Genomic DNA, 24,804 nt, shown 5'->3' with positions numbered 1-24,804 from the left:
TACAGAACAAGTCAGACCGACAACAAGAAAGAATTTATAATAAGACTGTTCTTGTTTGCTTATATCTATGAAGAATACCAAGAGACTGATCAACCTAAACTGCTTATGCTAGTTGCTAATTATATGCACCATGAGACTGAGCTGACAACTGGCCAGGGTTGCCAGGCAATGCCTTCTAGCTACACCCAAGAGTGGATAATTTGTAATAATCTGTGGGCAACTAGCCTAGGGAAGTGCATAGAGCCACAAACACAGCAGAGAAGTCAGTCAAACTCTCAGGGAGAGGAAAGAAGACTTTTGCAGTCCAAATAAATAAAATAATAAATAAACAAACAAACAGGAAAATGGAGCGAACACCTGAAGTAATTAAATCTACTTACCTAATAAACACCATCCCCGCACCCCCCCCCCCCAGACATTTGATTTCTCCAAACCAGAGGACTTTGACAGATGACTCAGAAGCTTTCAGAGATTTAGGTTTGCAAGCTAAGATGATGAGAGGGATGATTGTGTGGATAGTCAGAGGCTTTTTCCCAGAGCTGAAATGACTAATACGAGAAGCACAGTTTTAAGCTGGTTGGAAGTAGGTACGGAGATGTCAGAGGCAAGTTTTTTTACTCAGAGTGGTGAGTGCGTGGAATGGGCTGCTGGCAGCAGTGGTGGAGGCGGATACGATAGGGACTTTTATGAGACGCCTGGACAGGTACATGGAGCTTAGAAAAATAGAGGGCTATGGGTAACCCTAGGTGATTTCTAAGTAAGTACATGTTCAGTACAGCATTGTGGGCAAAAGGGCCTTTATTGTGCTGTAGGTTTTCTATATGTTTCTAAGCAATCTCAATCAGGCTTCAGAAGAGCATCAAGTAAGCACTTTCTTGCATGGGACACAAAGCAGATGAAACAATGGGTGGATTGGAACTCAGATATTTAGGAAAAGGAGTACAAAACACTACAGGAGAAATTCAAAGAATATTTCATGGGAAAATGACATATAAATGTGATATATGAGATGAAACAAGGTGCAATCAGAAAGGCTACAGAAGGGGGTGACAGTAGAGCTCGGCTCAAACAAAACAGGCAAGTGCAAAAAAAGAGCAGGTAAAATGTCCCACTGCAGGAGATGTGGCAACTCTCCATTCCATGTCAAAGAGCTCTGTCCAGCAAAAGAAGTGAAATACCACCAATGCTGTAGATCTGGACTTTATAAAAGCCTGTGTCACTCAAGAGCAGTTCTTCAGTGTCAGTACCTCAGGTTGAACTCTGTCTTTTTATGTGTTTCCCCTAGCCGTCATTAGTCATAGTCATACTTTATTGATCCCAGGGGAAATTGGTTTTCGTTACAGTTGCACCATAAATAATAAATAGTAATAGAACCATAAATAGTTAAATAGTAATATGTAAATTATGCCAGTAAATTATGAAATAAGTCCAGGACCAGCCTATCGGCACAGGGTGTCTGACCCTCCAAGGGAGGAGTTGTAAATTTTGATGGCCACAGGCAGGAATGACATCCTATGACGCTCTGTGCTGCATCTTGGAGGAATGAGTCTCTGGCTGAATGTACTCCTGTGCCCACCCAGTACATTATGTAGTGGATGGGAGACATTGACCAAGATGGCATGCAACTTAGACAGCATCCTCTTTTCAGACACCACCGTGAGAGAGTCCAGTTCCATCCCCACAACATCACTGGCCTTACGAATAAGTTTGTTGATTCTGTTGGTGTCTGTTACCCTCAGCCTGCTGCCCCAGCACACAACAGCAAACATGATAGCACTGGCCACCACAGACTCGTAGAACATCCTCAGCATCGTCCGGCAGATGTTAAAGGACCTCAGTCTCCTCAGGAAATAGAGACGGCTCTGACCCTTCTTGTAGACAGCCTCAGTGTTCTTTGACCAGTCCAGTTCATTGTCAATACGTATCCCCAGGTATTTGTAATCCTCCACCATGTCCACACTGACCCCCTGGATGGAAACAGGGGTCACCAGTACCTTAGCTCTCCTCAGGTCAACCACCAACCTCCTTAGTCTTTTTCACATTAAGCTGCAGATAATTCTGCTCACACCATGTGACAAAGTTTCCTACCATAGCCCTGTACTCAGCCTCATCTCCCTTGCTGATGCATCCAACTATGGCAGAGTCATCAGAAAACTTCTGAAGATGACAAGACTCTGTGCAGTAGTTGAAGTCTGAGGTGTAAATGGTGAAGAGAAAGGGAGACAAGACAGACCCCTGTGGAGCCCCAGTGCTGCTGATCACTCTGTCGGACACACAGTGTTGCAAGCACACGTACTGTGGCCTGCCAGTCAGGTAATCAAGAATCCATGACATCAGGGAAGCATCTACCTGCATCACTGTCAGCTTCTCGCCCAGCAGAGCAGGACGGATGGTGTTGAACGCACTGGAGAAGTCAAAAAACATGACCCTCACAGTGCTCGCTGGCTTGTCCGGGTGGGTGTAGACACGGTTCAGCAGATAGACGATGGCATTCTCAACTCCTAGTCGGGGCTGGTAGGCGAACTGGAGGGGATCTAAGTGTGGCCTGACCATAGGCCAGAGCAGCTCCAGAACAAGTCTCTCCAGGGTCTCCATGATGTGGGAGGTCAATGCCTCCGGTCTGTAGTCATTGAGGCCGCTGGAGCGCGGCGTTTTTGGCACAGGGACGAGGCAGGACGTTTTCCACAGTACAGAAACCCTCTGTTGCTAGTTTGCCAGAACCCAGTGATGGTCCTCAACCCCCTCCAGACCTCTCTTATGTTGTTCTGCTGGAGTTTCCACTCAAGCTTCCTCCTGTACCTGTCTTTATCCTCCCTGATCCTGGCTTTCAGGTCCCTCTGTATTGCCCTCAGCTCCTCCCTAGTTCCATCTCACAACACCCTCTTTTTAGCGTTCACAATATTCTCAATGTCCTTTGTCACCCATGGCTTGTTATTTGACCACATTCTGTGGTTTTCTATTGCCATGTGCTCTTGTTTGTTTTCATGCCCCATCAGCTCCTGTCCCTGTCCCTGTCCCTGCTCTACTCCGGCCCCTGTATTACTGATTACTCCACCTCTCACCTGTTTCTCATTATTACCTGTTCTGCTGCCACCTGTGTCTCATTGTGCTCCACCTATCATCTCCCTCTCTGTTTATTGCTGTGCATTTTAGTCCTGTGTTTTCAGCTGTTTGTTGCCAGATTATGCCAGTGAGTTTTCCTGAGCTTTTTCAGCATTTGTAGCTGAATTCTGTCCACCTGAATATTGACTCTGCCTGTTTCCCAATTCTGGTTTTTGGATTTCTCTGGAACTTTTGGCCTCTGCCTGAGCTTTGATGCCGACTTTGTTTGCCTCTCTGGATTTGCTACTCAAGAAATATCACCGTGTGCATAATGCTTGGTCTGTGATTGGGTCCCTGCTTTAGCGTCCTGACTCTTCAGAAGGTCAAAGACCATGATTCATATGAATTGAGATTTCCTTGGGACTCCAGATTCAAATAGACAAATCTGGTGTACTACGGTTCAGTTGTAAAATGAGGCAATGACATTTAAAATGGATACTGTGGCGGATGTCACAACTGTCCCCGAATGTCTGTTCACAAAATTGGTGAAGAAAACTGGCATTATGCTAAGCTGAATAAAGAAAGTATTCATGAGCCAGGGAAACATAAGCTCAGTGTGAAAAGAATGTTTGTCTTCCATCGTAAAAATGAGAAACAGTTAAATGTCTATGTTGTTCAGAATTGCTTCTTACCACTACTGTCATCAAGAAGCTGAACCTCATTGCAAGGTTTGGATTCACTAAGCAATATTCAGTGACAGGAAAAGTGCTTGGAGTTATTCACAGGCCTGGGGGTACTGAAAGACGAGTATCATATCCAACTGAGACCAGCACTGATGCCCTACACGCTGACCACAGTAAGGTATAGACCAGTCCCATTGATGAACAAGGTCAAAGCTGAACTTGAGAGAGTGGAGGCACTTGACATCATAACTAGAGTGAATGGACCTTCCTACTGGTGTACAGGCATTGTTCCCAAGCCAGATGGCACTGTAAGGATCTGTGTTGATCTAACAAAATTGAAAAATGCTGTGAAGTGGGAGAAGTTTACTCTCTTCTCTGTTGAGCACACATTGGGTATGCTGGGTGGAGCAAAGTTCTTCACCAATCCAGATGCAAACTCGGGATTCTGGCAGATCCGTTTAGCTCCTGAGTCACAGAAGCTCACAAAATTTATCACACCATATGGATGCTATGCCTTCAAGGGACTCCCTTTTGACATTTCATCAGCCCCTGAATTCTTTCAGATGAGGATGAAGCAAATTTTGCAGGGATCGGAAGGAGTTGTCTGTTATATGGACGATATACTCATCTTCAGAGACTCACGTGAGAAACGTGACCAAAGAGTGGAAGCTGCCTTGAGGAAACTGAAACTGGCCGGAATTACCCTGAACAAAAAGAAATGAGAATTTGTGAAGTTGGAGGTGAAGATCTTGGGTCACCAACTGTCCTCAGAGGAAGTGCAACCAGATTCAAACAAACTCGTAGGAGTTCTAAATATGCAACAAGCTACAAATACATCAGAGATCTGCAGTTTCCTTGGCATGGTGAACCAACTGGAAAGTTCACTACAGATTTGGCAGAAGGAAAAAAAAAACTCCTTATGAGACCTCATCTGTCAGAGAAATGTTTGGACCTGGGATGCACAACAGGAGAAGTCATTTTCATAGCTTAAAGCAGAGCTTATCTCTCTGCCAACACTGGCATTCTTTGAAGTGAATAAAGCAACCAAGGTCTCAGCAGCTGCCTCTTCCGTTAGCCTAAGGGGAGTGCTTATGTAACACTGCAATAGTGTATGGAAACTGATGGCATCGGCATCGAAAGCACTGACTCCAACTGAACAGCGTTATGCCCAAATCAAAAAGGAGATGCTGCCTCTCATGTGGGCTTGTGAACGCTTCAGCTACGACTTGAAAGACGCTAAGTTCCTACTTGAAACAGACCACAGCCACTTGTCAGCCTCCTCAGCTCAAAACACTGGGATGACTTACCTCCATATCTGCAAAGATTCAGAATGAGGCTTATGCAATACTGTTGTGACATTGAACCTGTCCCTGGCAAATCCTTCACAACACCAGACACTGTCGAGGATGCCATGCAAAAGTGAGTGGTGATCATCAAGGCATTGAAAACTGTCACCTAGGAGCCAAAGTAATATGCGTGGTGGCCCGGTTTGAGCACACAGCTGGGAGATTATGTAGAGCAATGTGAAGCATGAAGAAAACCAGACAAAATCATGTTGGATCTCTCTGTCCCACTGAATTCCCAGACTTCCCATGGTAAATTGCAGGCACAGAAATGTTTGAGCTGAAGAGAGACAAGTATCTTTTCTGACTGTGGATTTCTACTCCTGGAATGTTGAGATGTCCAAGCTCTCCTCTGCATCCTCAGCAGCAGTTATACAGCACCTGAAAGCTGTAGTTGTTTGCCATGGAATACCAGAGACGTTTGTGTCAGACAACGGTTCACAATTCAGCTGTTCAGAATTTAAAGCCTCTTCCAGGGACTGAATTCAAACACCAGACAAGCAGTCCGCAGTATCCACAGGCAAACAGAGAAGCAGAAAGAGCAGTTCCAACCATTAGGAGCCTCCTATTGAGGTCAAAAGACCCCTACAAAGCACTACTAGCTTATCACCCCACACCTCTCGCGCATGAGAGCTGTCAGAACTGTCAATGGAGACTGTGAACAAGTCTGCCCATTCTTCCTTTCCTCCTCCAACCTCACTAACTGGACTTAGACAAAATGAGAAATTTTGAGACAACACAGTGTGAGAAAATGAAGAGCATGCACGATCTCAGACACAGAGCAAAAACTTTGTTGCCGCTCAGGAGCGGTGAAGCTGTTTGGGTTTCAGGCCAACTCACCAAAGGAACAATAGTTCGGCAGTATGCACAACTATAGTTTGTGATCAGAACATCACAAGGTGAAATCAGGCTGAACAGGCATGTGTCCGTGAATCTTCAAAGTCCACGAAAGATAGAGAAAGAAATAGAATGACCTGATCCTTATGATGAGGACCACTTACCTGAGGTGGATACAACTGTTCAAGAATCTCCATCACTCCAACACTTCCAGGAACCTATACCAGGTCAAGTAATTTATCTGTTCTATCACAGAGATAAACTTACTCCATAGCGTAATAGCTTTGGGCAATCCTCTCACTTTGTCGGAGTGTTCAAGTAGTCTTACCTAACCTCCATTTGATTTAGTGTCTTTTAAAAAGAATTCTAATGTTGAAAACATTGTACAAAATGGGGCTGTTCTTAAGATAAAAGGAACTGGTGAGAAAAGGAGGAAAACAAAGTGAGAGACTGTTGAAAACAAAGAGAAAGACTGTTAGAATGTGAGCAATTTTTTATGTTATGTAAGGAGCATAAGTTACATGCTATGGGTAAAGTAGACAGAATCACTCAATTTCAGTACTATAATTTCAATGCATATCTGTGAACAAGAAGTACATAGTTAATTTTTTTCTTTTTTAAGAATGGGAGATGTTGTGGTGGTTCATAGAGTTATTGTTATGCCACTCAGTTAGCCACTCCCACATAGGAGGAGCTTACGTACTGTACAAGCAGAGTTATCAATGAAGTTAAGTTGAATATCCCACATGTAGGTCTCCTGGTGTGTCCTTTGCACTGTCCCTCAAGTAAGAACACAACACCTCTTATACGTTGTTATTTTTCCTACCTACATCACTTCCAACAGCAGTTCATTCTAGATATGAAGTTCTCTTTTGAATGCTTCCCCCTCAGCTTAAACTTATGCCCTCTCATATTCCCACCCCAGCAGAGAGACTCTGACTACTTGCCCTATGTATATCCCTCATCATTTTGTAAAACTCTATTAGGTCACCCCTCAGCCTCTGACACTCCAAAGAAAACAATGCAAGTTTGTCCAACCTCTCCTAGGTAATAACTCTCCAATCAAAGCAACATCTCAGTGAACCTCTGCAACCTATCCAAAGTCTCCATATCCTTTCTGCAGTGTGAGAACAGAACTGTGCACAATACTCCGAATGTGGCCTATCAAAGCTTTGCACAGCCGCAACACGACTTGACAACTTTTATACTTTGTGCCCTGACTGAAGAAGGCAAGTATGCTTTATAATGGGGAAGGTTAGCAAAGGATGCAGCAGGATGTTCAATAGTTGCAATGTTGGGCAGAGAAATGGCAGATGGAGTTTAATTTGGTGAAGTGAGAGGTGTTGCATTACAGGGAGTCAAATGCAAGAGGGAATTTTACAGTAAATATCAGGAACTATAGGAGTTTCTATCTTAGAGCACAAGTTCATTGTGGTGGAAAGAAAGACAAAGAAGGAATGTGGTATGCTTGCCCTCATCATTCAGAGATTTGAGTATAAAAGCTGTTACACCTGAATAGAACTTTGGTTAGATCCTATTTGGAATATTGGGGGCAGCTCTGGTCATGTTACTATAGGAAAAATGTTGAGGTTTTGGAGAAGGTTCAGAGAGGTACACCAGGATGTTGCTTGGATTGAAGTGTAATAGCCATAGGAAGCAGTTGGACACATTTGAAATATTTTCTCTGGAATGCTGGAGGCAATGGAGTGACCTGAGAGAACGATATAAAATTGTGAGTGTAGATAGTCTAGGTTTTTGGTCCAAGGCGGAAATGTCAATTACTACAGGGCACAGATTTAAACAGAAGGCAAGTTTAAAGATGTTGTGCAAGGCAAGTTTTAACATAGGGAGTGGTTTGTTCCTGAAACATGCTGCCAGGGGATTGGTAGAAGCAAATGCAATAGCAATGTTTAACTGATACTTAGACAGACAAATGAACAAGCAGGAGATAGAGATATAGAGATACAGACTATGTGCAGCCAGATGGGATTAGTTTATAGAACATAGAATAGTACAGCACAGTACAGGCCCTTTGGCCCACAATGTTGTGCTGACCCTTAAACCCTGCCTCCTATATAACCACCCACCTTAAATTCCTCCATATACCTGTCTAGTAGTCTCTTAAATTTCACTAGTGTATCTGAATCCACCACTGACTCAGGCAGTGCATTCCACGCACCAACCACTCTCTGAGTAAAGAAAAAAAAAAAAAATTCCTCTAATATCCCCCTTGAACTTCACACCCCTTACCTTAAAGCCATGTCCTCTTGTATTGAGCAGTGGTGCCCTGGGGAAGACGTGCTGGCTATCCACTCTATCTATTCCTCTTAATATCTAGTATACCTCTATCATGTCTCCTCTCATCCTCCTTCTCTCCAAACAGTAAAGCCCTAGCTCCCTTAATCTCCAATCATAATGCATACACTCTAAACCAGGCAGCATCCTGGTAAATCTCCTCTGTACCCTTTCCAATGCTTCCACATCCTTCCTAGGCGATCCTTGTGGGACACCACTAGTCACAACCCTCCAATCCAAATGTACTCCCTCCACTACAACCCTCTGCTTTCTGCAGGTAAACCAATTCTGAACCCACCTGGCCAAACTTCCCTGGATCCCATGCCTTCTGACTTTCTGAATAAGCCTATCATGTGGAACCTTGTCAAATGCCTCACTAAAATCCATGTAGATCACATCCACTACACTACCCTCATCTATATGCCTGGTCACCTCCTCAAAGAACTCTATTAGGCTTGTTAGATACGATCTGCCCTTCACAAAGCCATGCTGACTGTCTCTGATCAGACCATGATTCTCTAAATGCCCATGATCCTATCTCTAAGAATCTTTTCAACAGCATTCCCACCACAGATGTAAGGCTCACTGGTCTATAATTACCCGGACTATCCCTACTACCTTTTTTGAACAAGGGGGACAACATTCGCCTCCCTCCAATCCTCTGGTACCATTCCCGTGAACAACGAGGACATAAAGATCCTAGCCAGAGGCTCAACAATCTCTTCCCTTGCCTTGTGGAGCAGCCTGGGGAATATTCCATCAGGCCCCGGGGACTTATCTGTCCTAATGTATTTTAACAACTCCAACACCTCCTCTCCCTTAATATCAACATGCTCCGGAACATCAACCTCACTCATATTATCCTCAACATCATCAAGTTCCCTCTCATTGGTGAATACCGAAGAGAAGTATTCATTGAGGACCTCGCTCACTTCCACAGCCTCCAGGCACATCTTCTCACTTTTATCTGTAATCGAACCTACCTTCACTCCTGTAATCCTTTTGTTCTTCACATAATTGAAGAATTCCTTGGGGTTTTCCTTTACCCTACTCACCAAGGCCTTCTCATGCCCTCTTCTTGCTCTCCTTGCCCCTTCTTAAGCTCCTTTCTTGCTACCCTATATTCTTCCATAGACCCATCTTACCCTTGTTTCCTAAACCTCATGTTTGCTGCCTTTTTCCACCTGACTAGGTTTTCCACCTCACTTGTCACCCATGGTTCCTTCATCCTAATAATCTTTATTTTCCTCACCGGGACAAATTTATCCCTAACAACCTGCAAGAGATCCCTAAACATTGACCACATGTCCATAGTATATGCAAAACTATGCATAGTATATGCATCTGCAAAAACATCATCTCAATTCACACCTGCAAGTTCTAGCCTCAGAGCCTCATAATTTGCCCTTCCCCAATTAAAAATGTTCCTGTCCTCTGATTCTATCCTTTTCCATGATAATGCTAAAGGCCAGGGAGCGGTGGTCACTGTCCTCCAGATGCTCACCCACTGAGAAATCTGTGACATGACCCGGTTCATTTCCTAGTACTAGATCTAGTATGGCATTCCCCTGGTCGGCCTGTCCACATACTGTGACAGGAATCCGTCCTGGTCACACTTAACAAACTCTGCCCCATCTAAACCATTGGATCTAATCAGGTGCCAATCAATATTAAGGAAGTCAAAGTCACCCAAGATAACAACCCTGTTATTTTTGCACCTTTCCAAAATCTGCCTCCCAATCTGCTCCTCTGTATCTCTGCTGCTACCAGGGGGCCTACAGAATACTCCCAAAAGAGTAACTGCTCCCTTCCTGTTCCTGGCTTCCACCCATATTGACTCAAAAGAGGATCCTGCTACATTACCCACCCTATCTGTAGCTGTAACAGTATCCCTGACCAGTAATGTCACCCCTCCTCCCCATTTTCCCCCCTCTGTATCCCTTTTAAAGCACTGAAATCCAGGAATATTGAGAATCCATTCCTGCCCTGGTGCCAGCCAAGTCTCTGTAATGGCCACTACATCATAATTTCATGTATGTATCCAAGCTCTCAGTTCATCACCTTTGTTCCTGATGCTTCTTGCATTGAAGTACACTTTAGCCCTTCTACCTTACTGTCTTTACACCGTTTATTCTGCTCCTCTTTCCTCAAATCCTCTCTATATGTTAGATCTGGCTTTACTCTGTGCACTTCTTTTGCTGTTCTATCGCTCTGGGTCCCATCCCCTTTTCACATTAGTTTAAACCCTCCCGAACCATGCTAGCAAACCTACCTGCAAGGATATTGCTCCCCCTCGAGTTCAGGTGCAACCCATCCAATCTGTACAGGTCCCACCTTCCCCAGAAGAGATCCCAATGATCGAAAAATCTAAAACCCTGCCCCCTGCACCAACTCCTCAGCCAGGCATTCAACTGCCATCTCCTCCAATTCTTACCATCACTGTCACGTAGCACTGGCAGCAATCCTGAGAACGCCACCCTTGAGGTCCTGTTCTTTAGTCTTCTGCCTAGTTCCCAAAACTCACACTTCAGGACCTCATCCCTCTTCCTGCCTATGTCGTTGGTCCCAACATGTATCACGACTTCTGGTTGTTTTCCCTCTCGTACCAGGATGTCGTGCACCCGGTCAGAGACATCCCGGACCCTGGCACCCGGGAGGCAACAAACCATGCAGGTGTCCTTCTCACATCCACAAAATCTCCTGTCTGCTCCCCTGACTATAGAGTCTCCAACGATGACAGCTCTCCTCTTCTCCATTCTACCCTTCTGCACCACAGGGTCAGACTCAGTGCCAGAGGCCCTACCACCGTGGCTCACACCTGGTCGGTCGTCCCCGCCAACAGTATCCAGGAAGGTATACTTATTGTTTAGTGGAATGGCTACAGGGGTGATCTGCACCACCTGTCTACTCACTTTCGCTTTCCCCCCTCTGACTGTCACCCCACGACCTGCTTCCGGCACCCTAGGTGTGACTACCTCCCTGTAGTTCTCATCTACGACTGCCTCATTTTCCCTTGTGAGTCGAAGGTCATCCAGCTGCTGCTCCAGATTCCTTACACAGTCTTCCATATCACCCAGCCACATGCACTTCTGGCAGATGTGACTCTGCGGGAGAGGGGCGTTCCCCCAAGACTGCCACATCTCACATGAGAGGTACATCACCATCTCAGGAGGCATTGTAAAGCCTAACTGGGAGCAAGCTCGTCCTCTGCCTCTTCTTGTCGAAACCTTAAAGCACCACTCCTTCACTGGCCCGCTCACTCACTGGCCACTCCGCTTGAGCTACCCCTCTATTTATTTGTTTGTGCTTTTCAAACTGCTGGTCACCTGACCTCGATTTCCCAATCAGCTGCTTCCTGCTGAGTCTGAGCTATTCAAATCTTAATTGTCTAATCAACTGCTTTCTGCTGAGCTATTCAAATCTTTTTTTAAAATTTGTTTTATTTATTGCAATCAAACAAACAGAAACAAAAAAAATACAGCACTTCCACAAAAACCACAACCATAACAAAATCAAATTAAATATTGAGCAGCAAAAGGGAGAAAAATATTAGATTATTAGATTAGATTAGATTATGAGGACACGCAGTCCTCTTTTATTGTCATTTAGTAATGCATGCATTAAGAAATGATACAATGTTCCTCCAGTGTGATATCACAGAAACAGAAGACAGAACAAGACTGAAAAACTGACAAAAACCACATAATTATAACATATAGTTACAACAGTGCAAGCAATACTGTAATTTGATAGAAGAACAGATCATGGGCACGGTAAAAAAAAGTCTCAAAGTCTCTTGAAAGTCCCAAAATCTCATGCAGACGGTTGAAAGATGAAACTCTCCCTGCCATGAGCTTCCAGTGCCCCAAACTTGCCGATGCAGCATCCTGGAAGCACCCAACCACAGTCCGACTCTCAGTCCGTCAGAAAACTTCGAGCCTCTGACCAGTCCTCTGACACCGAGCACCATCTCTGCCGAGCTCTTCAACCCCAGTCCCGGCCGCCAGCAACAGGCAAAGATGAGGATTTTGGGCCTTCCCTCCGGAGATTCTCGATCGCACAGTAGCAGCGGTAGCGAACTGGACATTTTAGAAGTTTCTCCAGATGTTCCTCCGTGCTTCTCACATCCATTTCCATCAAATCAGGATTATACACGGCCCCTATTAAACAAATATGATATCATTTCACTGGAGAGGCCGTGCGCGCTGCGTTGCGCCGCTATCTTCTCCTCCCTCCGATATAAAGGCAAAAGTAAACACACACAGCAGAGGTGCACCGCACCAAAAAACCTCAGTCCTCACCCCGTGAGAAAGTCCAATACAGGGCCCCATATCCTTTCAGAGATATCCCCTCTGTCCTCATTATATAGTCTCAGTCTCTCCAAATATGAAGTATTTGCCAGTTCTCTCAGCCATAGATCGTACATAGGCACAGAGTCCATTTTCCACATTTGCAGGATTAACTTCTTAGCAATCACCATTCCAAACAATACAGCCATTTTTTCATACATATTGGCTGAAGATAGGGAGCTTGTTGCTCCAAGGATGGCTATGAGTGGGTCTGGTTCCCACCGCTTCCCAAAAGCCTCAGAGAAACAGTGAAAAATACTTTTCCAGTATGCATAAAGCTTACAACATGACCAGAATGAATGTGACAAATTACTGTTCACAGATTTACATCTATTATAAACCAATGAAACATCAGGGTAGAAACTGTGCAACTTTTCTTTGGAATAATGGAGTCTATGTATCGTTTTAAACTGTATAAATCTGTGTCTGACGTTGACTGGACAATGATGTATACTCTTTAAACACTCACCCCAGACCTCCTCTGTCAGTTCTATACCCAGTTCATCCACCCATGCCTGTTTAAAACCTGCAGTATTCACCCGAGCTCCATTATGTAGGATCTGATAACAATAGGATACCGCACTTGGAGTAACAGGATCAAATTTATTTATTGCCTCCAGGGACTCATGTTTGTCTAAAACTTCGAAGTTAGGTATATATTTCCTAACATAATCCCGAATTTTTAAATATCTAAAAAACAACTAGATGCAGGGATATCATAAACTGCTTGTAACTGCGCAAATGAGGCAAAGTTTCCATTAATATATAGGTCACCTACACTACAGATGCCTCTCTGTTTCCAGGTAGGGAAAACAGTATCATTCAGGCCAGGCAAAAAGGAATGATTGTCACAAATCGGAGTGTCAATATAAGTTTTTGGGGCCTTCATGTGTAGTTGAATCTGCTTCCAAATCCTTACAGTGCTGCCAACCACGAAGCTGTTACTAAAATGTGACTTATTAACTGCAGTGGGGCTATTAAAGAGAGCTGGTGAGGAAGTCTTCTTACAAAGCATTCGCTCTGATTAATCATGCTGGGCATGAGTCTGAGGTAGAGGGTGGGCCTTTTTTCCACCATGCAAGAATGGATAGGTGAGCACCCCTGTGATACATTTTAACGTTCAGTAGGGAAAACCACCTGCTTCCTTGGGCTTTGACAAGTGTTTTTTAGTAATTCTAATGGCTTTATAATTCCAAATGAAGGGTATAATAATTGAATCCAATCGCTTAAAACATGACAGAGGAATAAAACATGGAATTGACTGGAAAAGATGAAGAAATTGTGGCAGTACAATCATCTTGATTGCGTTAACCCTCCCCTTTATTCAAATCTTGATTGATTTGATTGCACAGTCCAACTGCCAAAACTGCCAGAATCTCTCGAGTCAAAGCATCAAAGCTCCACTCCTTCACTGGCCCACTCAGTCACTGGCCGCTCCGCTTGAGCTACCCTCTATTTATTTGTTTGAGCTTTTCAAACTGCTTGGTCACCTGACCCCGATTGCCCAATCAGCTGCTTTCTGCTGAGTCTGAGCTAGTCAAATCTTGATTGTCTAATCAACGGCTTTCTGCTGAGCTATTCAAATCTTGATTGACTTGATTGCACAGTCCAACTGCCAAAACTACCAGAATCTCTCAAGTCAAAGCCTCAAAGCTCCACTCCTTCACTGGCCCACTCACCCACTGGCCACTTTCCACTGGCCAGCAACATAGCACAGACATGGTGAGTCACGTTTCTATGTTGTTGTTATATTTGATTTTGATGGTGAATCAAAGCTGCAAACTACAGTGAGCTAGAATGATACTGAGGCTATGGGTTTCAGAATGTCACGTCAGCAGGCAGAGCTGTCCAGATGCTGGCTGGTGTTCCTTCTGCAGATGTTTCCGCTGTTTTGAAAGAACTTGGTTACCAAATACCTTGCCCCTCAGAGGGCCTGACATGGATGAATAGCTTCTTATAGACTTGAGGTAATAAATGGGCCAGATTCCTTCCTCTTACTTTGGTGACAAGTGAAGCCAATTTTCCGCACTTACAACAACATCTCTGTGACTCCTACAAAGTCCACTGTTAAGGTCAAAGAGATTATAACTGGAAAAATAACATCATGGGTCCGTCAAAACTCTAATAGATGGATATTTCCTGTCATCTCTGATTACCTCAAAACTCATGTATAGCACACAGACACTTACATGAAAAGTGATTGTGGCCCTTTAAATAGCACTCCTGATGCTAAATAAGATGCTGTGAAACTTTCAATCTTGCCAAATAATAATAATTTACACCATTCAATTTTATCTGCCATCTGTCTGTCCATTCCTGCAGTTTGTCCACATTTCTCAGCTTACTTTGCAAGTTATGTCTCTTCTGCTGACTGAACACACTGGACAACAAAGCCATTAGTATATATTAAGAAAAGAGGTTGTATTGGAACTTACCACCAGAGAACTCCACTGTACAATTTCTTTTATTCACAATGAGCTTCCTATAATCAGCAGAGTGTGAAACTTATTTAGCTAATTTTCTCTTCATGTTTTTACATCCTGTGTAGCTAGCCAATATAGCTAAAATCCTGATGATATGGCATGTATCAATGGCTTTTGGAAGCTGATAGAAGCCACTTCAACCACAATTTAGCCACTGACTGCCTTCATTTCCCTTTAGTAATGCGTATTGGTTTTGTCTCAAGTTACACTTGTTGAAGTGATCGCTGGCACTGTCCTTGAGGATTGCTTCAGAAACTTTCCCACCAGTGAAGATAAACAAAAGTACTCAATAGAACCAGGAGAAGACCAATTAGCTCCTCGAGTCTGTCCAACCTTTCAATACAAATTGAAGTTGATCTGCACAGAGCCTCAGTCCCTTTTGGTGCAGGTCCCCCATAGCCCTGAATTCCCTGTCTTTGAAAAATATATATCTCCCTCTTGTGTACATAACCCTCGTGATATAGCTTCCACAATCATCCAATATAGAGAACTCTGCAAGAAGAAATTGCTACACCTCAGTTTTAGATGAGTGCCCCTTATCTTGTAAATTTATTCCCTCATTTTATACTCTCCCCTAGTGGAAAAACCTCAACATCTACCCTGTCACCTGCTCTTTGGATCCCACCTGTTTCTTCTAAACTACAAAGAATAACTTTTTATTAGGACAATCTTATCTTCACAGCGGTTAATCTAGTGAATCTTTTGTGGACTGCCTTCAATGCTGATACATTCTTTCTTAAATGAAAGTATCAATTCTAGACACAGTACTCCATTCTCATGCTGCAGAATAATAATAAATCCCTACCCCTTGTAAGAGAGACCAGCATGACATTAGTGTCCTTAATCACTCCTGTACTTGCAGAGAAACTTTCTTTATGTTTTATTTTTCTTTATGATAAGAGGCATTGATCGTGTGGATAGTCAGAGGCTTTTTCCCAGGGCTGAAATGGTTGCCACAAGAGGACACAGGTTTAAGGTGCTGTGTAGAAGGTACAGAGGAGATGTCAGGGGTAAGTTTTTTTACACAGAAAGTGGTGAGTGCGTGGAATGGGCTGCCGGCAACGGTGGTGGAGGTGGATATGATAGGGTCTTTTAAGAGACTTTTGGATAGATACATGGAGCTTAGAAAAATAGAGGGCTATGGGTAAGCCTAGTAATTTCGAAGGTAGGGACATGTTCAGCACAATTTTGTGGGCTGAAGGACCTATATTGCGCTGTAGGTTTTCTATGTTTCTACGTTTATGCAAGAACACGTAGATCCCTTTCATTTGTCTCCATTCAGATCCTCTGATTCCTCCTAACAAAGTGCATGTTCTTGCAGTTGCCCATTTAAAAACAGATTTGTCAAATCTATGTTCCTGTTGAAGATCCTAATTACTGTTTGCCTTCCCACCAATTTTGTTGTCACAGGTAAACTTGGAATAACTTGGAAACTTGCATTTTGCCCCCTGCTCGAAATCCTCACTATAGGTAATAAAAAGTTGAAACATACCACTGTGCAGTAACTTCTTCCTGTAGATGATCACTGCTTACTGACCTCCAATTACAATGACTATGCTCCATCACTACACTGCCTTCATTGGTCAGGCCAATTTTGAATCCAATCTGACAAGTTTCAATAGATTACATGTGCCTTAGTCTCTGGATCAAACAACCATGAAGGACCTTATTGAAATTGTTACACCTCACCTCAGTTTTAAATGTACGTCCCTCATCTTGTAAATTAGCAGTCTATGTATATAACATCCATTGTCCTTCCCTCCCTCCTCCTGAAAAATCTCAGCCAAGTTTGTAAGACATGTCTTACCCCACAAAGGTTCATATTGACTATCCCTAATAAGTGTATGCTTCTCCTGTTATAAGTAAATCCAATCCCCAAGAATCTTCTTCTTAAATAATTTCCCTACCATGGATGTAACACCATCTAATTTCCTTTGTTTCCTTTCTCAAACAAAGGAGAACCTTGACAATTCTCCAGTCCACTGGTACCTCACCTCTGGTTAAAAAGGATATGAAGATCTCTGTCTGGGCACAAAGGACTTCCAGGGTTGAATTCCATCACGCCCTGTGTACTTAATGTACTTCAAGAGCTCCTTGACATCAACATGCCCAATATCATCTCCTCCTTGGTCTTACCATTCTCTTTGGTGAATACCAATGCAAACCATTGCATTGCCTACTTCCTCTAGCTTTAGTCTTAGCTTCCCTTCTTTGTCTTTAGGTGGTCTTGCCCCCTTCCTATGTATCCTTTGCTTTTTAATGTATGTATAAATACATTAGGATTCTTTGTTAGCGAACTGACCAAGGATATTTCACGGCCTGTAGTTCTTTCCTGCTTCCTTTATGTGTTTCAAGGTCCCTGTCTAATTTCAGCTCCCTACATCTTGCACAATCTTCCTTTTTCTTTTTGAAGTTTACAACATTCCTCATCATCCAAGGTTCCTGAAATCTTCAATAATTGTCTTCCTCAAAAGAACACGTTGGTCCTGAACTATAGACTTTAAATGACTCGCACATGTGAACTCAATAACAGTTTCTCCAATCGACTCACCCTAGTCCCTGCCTTATTATTGTTGCAATTAGTGTCTAGCATTTGCGCACTTCCACTCAGGGACCAGTCTTATTCTCATCCATAAATATATCTAAAAATATCAGGAATTATGATCCAGACTTGATCCTTGGGGCACTCCATTAAATTGAATGTCCTTGTTTGAAAATGACAAACTTTCTTCTGTGTGACAATTAGTCTTCATTCCACCACATTAAAATCCTTCTCCCAAGCCTGTGGCCTTCAGTTTTGTGTTTTTTTTTTATGACACTTTCTTGGCTTACTGGTCTGTCATTACTCTATTTATCTCTGCACTATTCTATTAAACAAGGATGTAGCATTTGTAATTGTCTTGCTTCATCCCTGAATCTGAAAGCCTGGTTGATTAAAACCAGTGTCTCTGCAATTTCCTACCTTGGTTTCCTCAGCAACTTATGATGAAAAGTTTTTTGTACCAGATGGCTTACCTACTTTAGGTGTATTTATTCCTTTTGATACCCTTTTTTTAAAAAAAATATTGTTTGACCTCTCTAGGAATGTTCCTTTATCTTTATTTGCTGACACTCAAGCAGCATCTTCACTGGTAAAGACTTGCGTAAAATATCACTTACAATGCCCTCTGCACCATTACTAGGTATCCTTTTCAGTCTCTGATTAGCCTCACCCTTTTCTTATTCACATCCATATAGAATAATTGTAACAATCATTGTTCAATATGCTTCTGTCAAGTGTTCTTGTTCACTATTGTTACTTCAACCATTAAATCAGTTCCTGTTTCTGTTCAAGAAGTAACTTAACACTTAGAGTATTGCACTTTCATGATATCCCAAAGCACACCATGGTCAATAAATTTCTTCTAATTATATGTGCATGTACTTTCTACTCAACTCCCTGTACAGTAAGATCCACAAAGTATGGAGAAGTAGTTGATGCAATTGCATTAAATTCAAGTTGCATTATGGTATAAGCTTTCCTTATTAGTCAGTTTCTAGGTTCTGTTTTCTTTAAGGAATGACACAGCAATGCACTTTGAATAAAGGCAGCATAAGAGCTGCCAGAAATAATGGATGAGGCAAAGAACATTTAATAGCTATAAGTACATAAAAGGAGAGCTTAAATGACTGTAGGCCAAATAAGGGCAGATAAGACTAGCTCTGCGGCAGCACAGTTTTGGTGTTGTATTGGGCCAAAGGGCTTAATTACACTGAGTACCTAAGACTCTAAACAATAGAATTGGGTGAAGCTGCAGTCGTTATAGCTCATTCTAAGTTAAAGCAAGTTGAAAACGTCACCACACTTTAATTTAGGTACCGCAGTAGCCAGAATCCTCGGATTTCCCATTCACCACGTATCAAATGTCACATCTTCATCATTGCAATCTTCATAGCAGCATAATATGTAACTCTGTTTTGACCTGAAAGATACAAAGGCACTGTATGTATTAACTGATATTAGATATCCTACTGGAGCTAAAGTTTTCAGGGATTTTACTAGAGGACATTCACATGTCTTTACTACCCTAATCTTGATTTAAAAAAGTGATTTAAATGATGCCTTACCATTCCATCAAATAGGAAGATTGAAACTAACCAGGCAACTGAGTTTTAATGACTGAATTCTCAATAGTGAAGCCTAAGAAATGACTCTTGAATTGCTTATTTCATTAACACTCTTAAACCTCCAAAATGTATTTGGACATATAAAATTGTGTTTTAATTTGTTGCACCCTAATTGAAAGAGTCCCACTTTCAGTTTCTTAATAATTCTATTAATGCAATATAAATTGACTATCACTTGGCATACACTCCCGTACCTAATAAAGTGGCCACTAAGTGGACGCTCATAGTCCTCTGCTGCTGTAGCCCAACTATTTCAAGGTTCAATGTGTTGTGCATTCAGAGATGCTCTTCTGCACACCACTGTTGTAATACGTGGTTATCTGAGTTATTCTAACTTTCCTGTCAGCTTGAACTAATCTGACCATTCTCCTCTGACCTCTCTCATTTTTGTTCTCAGAACTGCTGCTCACAGGATTTTTTTTTTGGTTTTTTTTGCACCATTCTCTATAAACTCTTGGGACTATTGTATGTGAAAATCCCAGGAGATCAGCCGTTTCTGAGAAACTCAAACTACTGCATTTGACACTAACAATCATTCCACAGTCAAAGTCACTTAGATCATATTTCTTACTCATTCTGATGGTTGCTTTGAACAACTGAACCTCTTGGCCATGTCAGTATACTTTTATGCATTGAGTTGCTGCTACATAATTGGTTGATTAGATACTTGCGTTAAAGAGCAAGCATACAGATGTACCTTATAAAGGAGCCACTGAACGTACATCCAGGTGAATATAAATCAGGACATTTGCTGAATAGACTTGGTCAACTGAGTTTTTAAAAAAATTGAACTGAAAGTATATAATATCATAATTCCACACATATCCCTATATGTGTAAATCATATTTTATGTTTAAATACAAGACAAATTAAGGAATGTTGTTATATCATGTAAATAATTGCCTTTTCCTCTTGGTTGGCATTTGACTTTACAGACATTCCATCTTCTTACTCCCTTCTAAACTTACAACTACTGCCAAAAAATTAAACTAACTTATAGCACTCTTCAAGTACATACTTACATAGCTAGCTATTAATTTAACTTGCCTTTTCTGGACCTTGGCTTTTACATAGGGACCTCTGGAATTGGCCTTGGATGTGAATTCAGAATCAGGATTAATATCATCGGCATATGTTGTGAAATTTGTTAACTTAGTGGTTGCAGGACAATGCAATACATGATAAATATAGAAAATAAATTACAGAAGTATATATGTATATTAACCAGTTAAGTTAAAAATAGCTCAAAAACAGAAATAATAGAAGTAGTGAAGTAGAGTTCATTGGTTCAACGTCCATTTAGAAATCGGATGGCAGAGGGGAAGAACATTTTCTGAATTGTTGAGTGTGTGCCTACAGGCTTCTGTACCTCCTACCTGACAGTAACCATGAGAAGAGGGCATGTCCTGGGTGTTGGGGGTCCTTAATAATAGATGCAATCTTTCTGGGACACCGCTCCTTGAAGATGTCTTCGATACTACGGAAGCTAGTACCCAAGATGGAGTTGGCTGATTTTACAACTTTTTGTAGCTCTTTTGGGTCCTGGGCAGTAGCCTCCCCCCCCCCCCCCCCACATACCAGACAGTGATGCAGCCTGTCAGAAGACTCTCTACGGTAAACTGTAAAAGTTTGAGTGTTTCATCTGAGAAACCAAACCTCCTCAAATGTGTAATGAAATATAGCCGCTGTCCTGCCATTTTTTTATATAGCTGCATCGATATGTTGGGATCAGGTTAGGACCTCAGAGATCTTGACACCAAGGAACTTGAAACTGCTCACTCTCTCCACTTCTGATCCCTTTGTGAGGATAGGTATATGTTCCCTCATCTTACCCTTTCTGAAGTCTACAACCAGCTCTTTCGTCTTACTGACATTGAGTGCAAGGTTGTTACTGCGACACCACCCAACTAGCTGGTATATCTCACTCCTGTACACCCTCATCTCCATCTCAGATTCAACCAATAATAGTTGATTCATCAGTAAATTTATAGAAGGCATTTGAACTGTGCCTAGCCACACACTCATGGGGAGAGTAGAGCAGTGGGCTAAGCACATATCCCTGAGGTGCACCAGTGTGGATCATCAGCAAGGAGGAGATGATATCACCAATCTGCACAGATTGTGGTCTTCTGGTTCGGAAGTCAAGGATTCAATTGCAGAGGGAGGTACAGAGTCCCCAGGTTCTTAAGCTTTTTGATCAGGACTGTGGGAATGATGGTGTTAAACGTTGAGCTATAGTCAATGAACAACATCCTGACATAGGTGTTTATATTGTCCAGGCAATCTAAGGCCATGTGAAGAGCCATTAGGATTGCTTCTGCTGTAGACCTATTGTGGTGATGCAGTGGGTCCAGGTCCTAGCAGAGGGAGGAGTTGATTCTAGCCATGATCAACCTCTCAAAGCATTGCATCACTATAGATGTGAATGATAGTCATTAAGGCAGTTCACACTATTCTTCTTGGGCAGTGGTATAATTGTTGCCCTTTTGAAGCAGGTGGGAACTTCCAACCATAGCAGTGAGAGGTTGAAAATTTCTTTGAATACTCCTGCCAGTTGGTTGGCGTAAGTTTTCAGAGCCTTACTGTTACAAGATGCTCCCAACCTCTGCAGCTTCTGAAATTTAAATGCTCTAACTCTCCGGAGTACGAATAGCTGGTACAGCCTCTTTAAGGGCTTGGCGAGTTCCCATTAATTGATAACCATGTTTTGGGCCCAAAGAACTGAGTATTTAAGGAATACGTGAACAAACGTGGCCAAGTGGTTAAGGCGTTCATCTAGGGATTTGAATCACTAGTTCAGCTGTGGCAGCGTGTTTGTGTCCTTGAGCAAGGCACTTAATCACACATTGCTCTAGTCTGTGCGAGGAGTGGCGCCCACACAGACTTCCAATCTGCGCCTTGTAAGGCATGAAAATGTCTGACACAGCCCTCTCATGGTCTGAGTCGACGTTCCCCCTCCCCCGAACAAAAGTTCAGTGCTCACTTGTAAGCCTACCAGTGATTTCATCTAGCGATTGTTTTGTGCTCAGTTTCTCAATCCCGTTTGAGACCATGTCTCAATCCCAGCCTCAGACTCCAGCATTTGGGTCCAAGCCATCCTCATCAAGGGCTCTCATCACAGTACGATTGAGCCAACATGGACCCAACGGGGTATCATTGTGACCAGCCACGTTGAAGATATTTCTAGACAGAGCCTGGAGATCCATGACCCTCCAGGTAGCCATTCTCAACTTTTGCAAGGAGGAAGGCAGAGTCGCTCAACAGAGCCAGTCGGTCCCACCCCAGAGAGGTTCAACGGTAACCCGGGCTCTTGCCGTGGCTTCCTCATTCAATGCTCAATAGTATTTGAACTTCAACCATCCCATTTCTCTTTGGAGCATGGAAAAGTGGTCTTCATTATCTCTCTCCTGACTGGAAGACCCCTGGCCCAGGCCACAGTGCATTGGGAATGTAGGTCAGAGATCTGCGTGGATTCGGAGGAGCTCATGGCTGCCATGAGGGAGGTGTTTCATCACCCCACCAGAGCCAACCGAGCCTCAGACAGCCTGATGAAGATTCGATTGGGGGGACGGTCAGCGGCTGATGACATGATCAAATTCTGGACCTTGGTTCAAGTGGGTGGTTGAAGCAGGAGGCTTTGGCCACGGTATACCACTATGGACTCCAAGACAAACTGAAAGAAGAGCCATAAGAGAACTTAGAAGTTCTCATCGACCAGTCCATCTGTCTTGATAATCATCTGGCAGAACAAAAGTGGGGCCACTTCAGAAGATCGAGGTGAGCTGGTCTGAGCCCAGTCCCTACAAGTCGCAGTTCCACTCTGCAACCGCGGGCCATGACCCGCCCGTCACCTGCACAAGATCCAGTCAAGCCCATGCAGGTCGGTTGCACTAGGCTCTCCACCGATGAGAGGTCCTGATGTCTGAGTCATGGTTGCTGCATTTCCTGTTGGGAAGCGGGTCATCTGTAGGCCAAATATCTGAACCTACAGCCACCTGGGGAACTGCTAAGACCATTCAGTGTTGGGAGGTCTGTGATAGTAGGGGCCACTACGCCCAATCCCACAGATTCTAGTTTTGTGCTGAAGGCAGAGTTCACCTGGGGGAAGAATTTGAGGCAAGTGAAGGACCTTATGGACTCGGGGGCAGTGGGTAATTTTCTGGATTTAGAAATTGAGCCAGTCCTTGCCCACAACTGCCTTGGACAGCTGATTGGTAGGTTCCAGGCAGATCCAGCAGAAGACTGGAATTGCAGATGAGTCTAAAAGATCAAGCGAAAGACATTAGTTTCTACAATATTGACGGTCCACATTCTCCTGATTCTCAGGAATCCTTGGCTGTCCCAGCATAAGCCATCCATGGACTGAAGAGCAGGGAGAATCATTGCTTGGTTCAGTTCTTGTAAGATGCTTTGTTTACAGTATGGTGTTCCAACACCCAGACTCTCTAGTGACTAATGCCCTCTAAGGGGGCAAGCTTCCCTGCAAGGGAACCCGAGACCTTCTGGAGTCCTAATACAGTCCTCGAGCTTACAAGCCAATTTTGGCCAACAGGATAGTTCAAGTCCCGACACCATCTTGTGAGAATCCCACAGGAACTAGAGAGAGGGAACTTCTAGCTCAGGAGAAGACCAAGAAGATGCCCGAGCAGTCTGAGATACCTGCCGTTAAGCTGAAGGGAACTAGCCGCCAGGTCTCAAGGAAGTGAAAGACTCCTTTAAGCCGATCCTTGAAGCCTATTCCAGGGAATGCAAGAACCCTCTGTAACACCTCACAGTTGATTCCTGTCAAAACAGATGGGAAGTTGGACCCTGATTTGGCTCCTGTTTCCACGGATGAACTTTGTGCGCTCAGAGAGAGGACTCTGAAGCCAGTTGAATCACCCCATCACCAAAGAAGTCTCAGGAGTCATCCTCAAAGGAAGTCTAGAGAAGATAGCAATGCCCAAACTGGTTGAAATCCCCTCTGTTTACAAGGACTTAGAGGAGATCTTCAGCAAAGGAAAGGCCTCGATTTTTCCACTACACTGACCCAACGACTGTGCCACAGACATGCTGCCTGCTACTTGTCCTCCGTGGGATCATTTGTACGTGCTCTCAGGGCCAGAGAGAAGCACTGTGGAGGAGTAGATAACGGAAGCTCTTACCACAGGCATCAATCAGCCTTCTAACTTGCCCGCTGATGCAAGTTTCTTCTTCGTACAAAAGAAAGATGGAAGCCTGCAGCCGTGTATTGATTACAGGGGATTAAACCACATAGAATCTCAACTCCTTTCCTCTTAGGAATAAGGTTTTTGAGATGCTCCAAGAGCATGGACATTTACAAAATTAGACCTCCAGTGTGTCTACAATCTGCTCTGTACCAGGGAGGGAAATGAGTGGAAGATGGCATTCAATACACTGGCAGGGCACTAAGAATACCAGGTTATGCCCTTCAGCTTTGCGAATGCCCCAGCCATTTTCCAAGCCTTAATAAAACACATGCTCAAAGACACTCTCCAGAAGTATGACTTTCTGGACTTGGATGATATCTTAATCTTCTCAAAGTCCATGGAGGAATACGTTGCTCATATCAGGGACATTGTAAAGAAACTACTAGACCATGGAC

The 24,804-nt window shown here is 43.3% G+C and overlaps 1 protein-coding gene across 2 annotated transcripts in view; it reads right to left on the bottom strand.

Moving 5' to 3' along the window:
* Nucleotides 1–11,732: 11,732 nt before the first annotated feature.
* LOC140204115 (cysteinyl leukotriene receptor 1-like) overlaps nt 11,733–24,804 on the bottom strand; it is a 176,819-nt gene continuing 163,747 nt past the window's right edge. For both annotated transcript variants that reach the window (XR_011887534.1, XR_011887533.1), the window contains 2 exons: nt 18,878–18,994; nt 11,733–12,360 (listed from right to left, as the gene is read on the bottom strand). The gene's annotated coding sequence lies outside the window, so the exon portion shown is untranslated. The remainder of the gene's footprint in view (nt 12,361–18,877; nt 18,995–24,804) is intronic.

Source organism: Mobula birostris, chromosome 10, assembly GCF_030028105.1.
Source record: "Mobula birostris isolate sMobBir1 chromosome 10, sMobBir1.hap1, whole genome shotgun sequence".
NCBI lineage: Eukaryota > Metazoa > Chordata > Chondrichthyes > Myliobatiformes > Myliobatidae > Mobula > Mobula birostris.
Note: the sequence above shows the minus strand (reverse complement) of the source record. Positions and strands in the feature narration are given on the sequence as shown.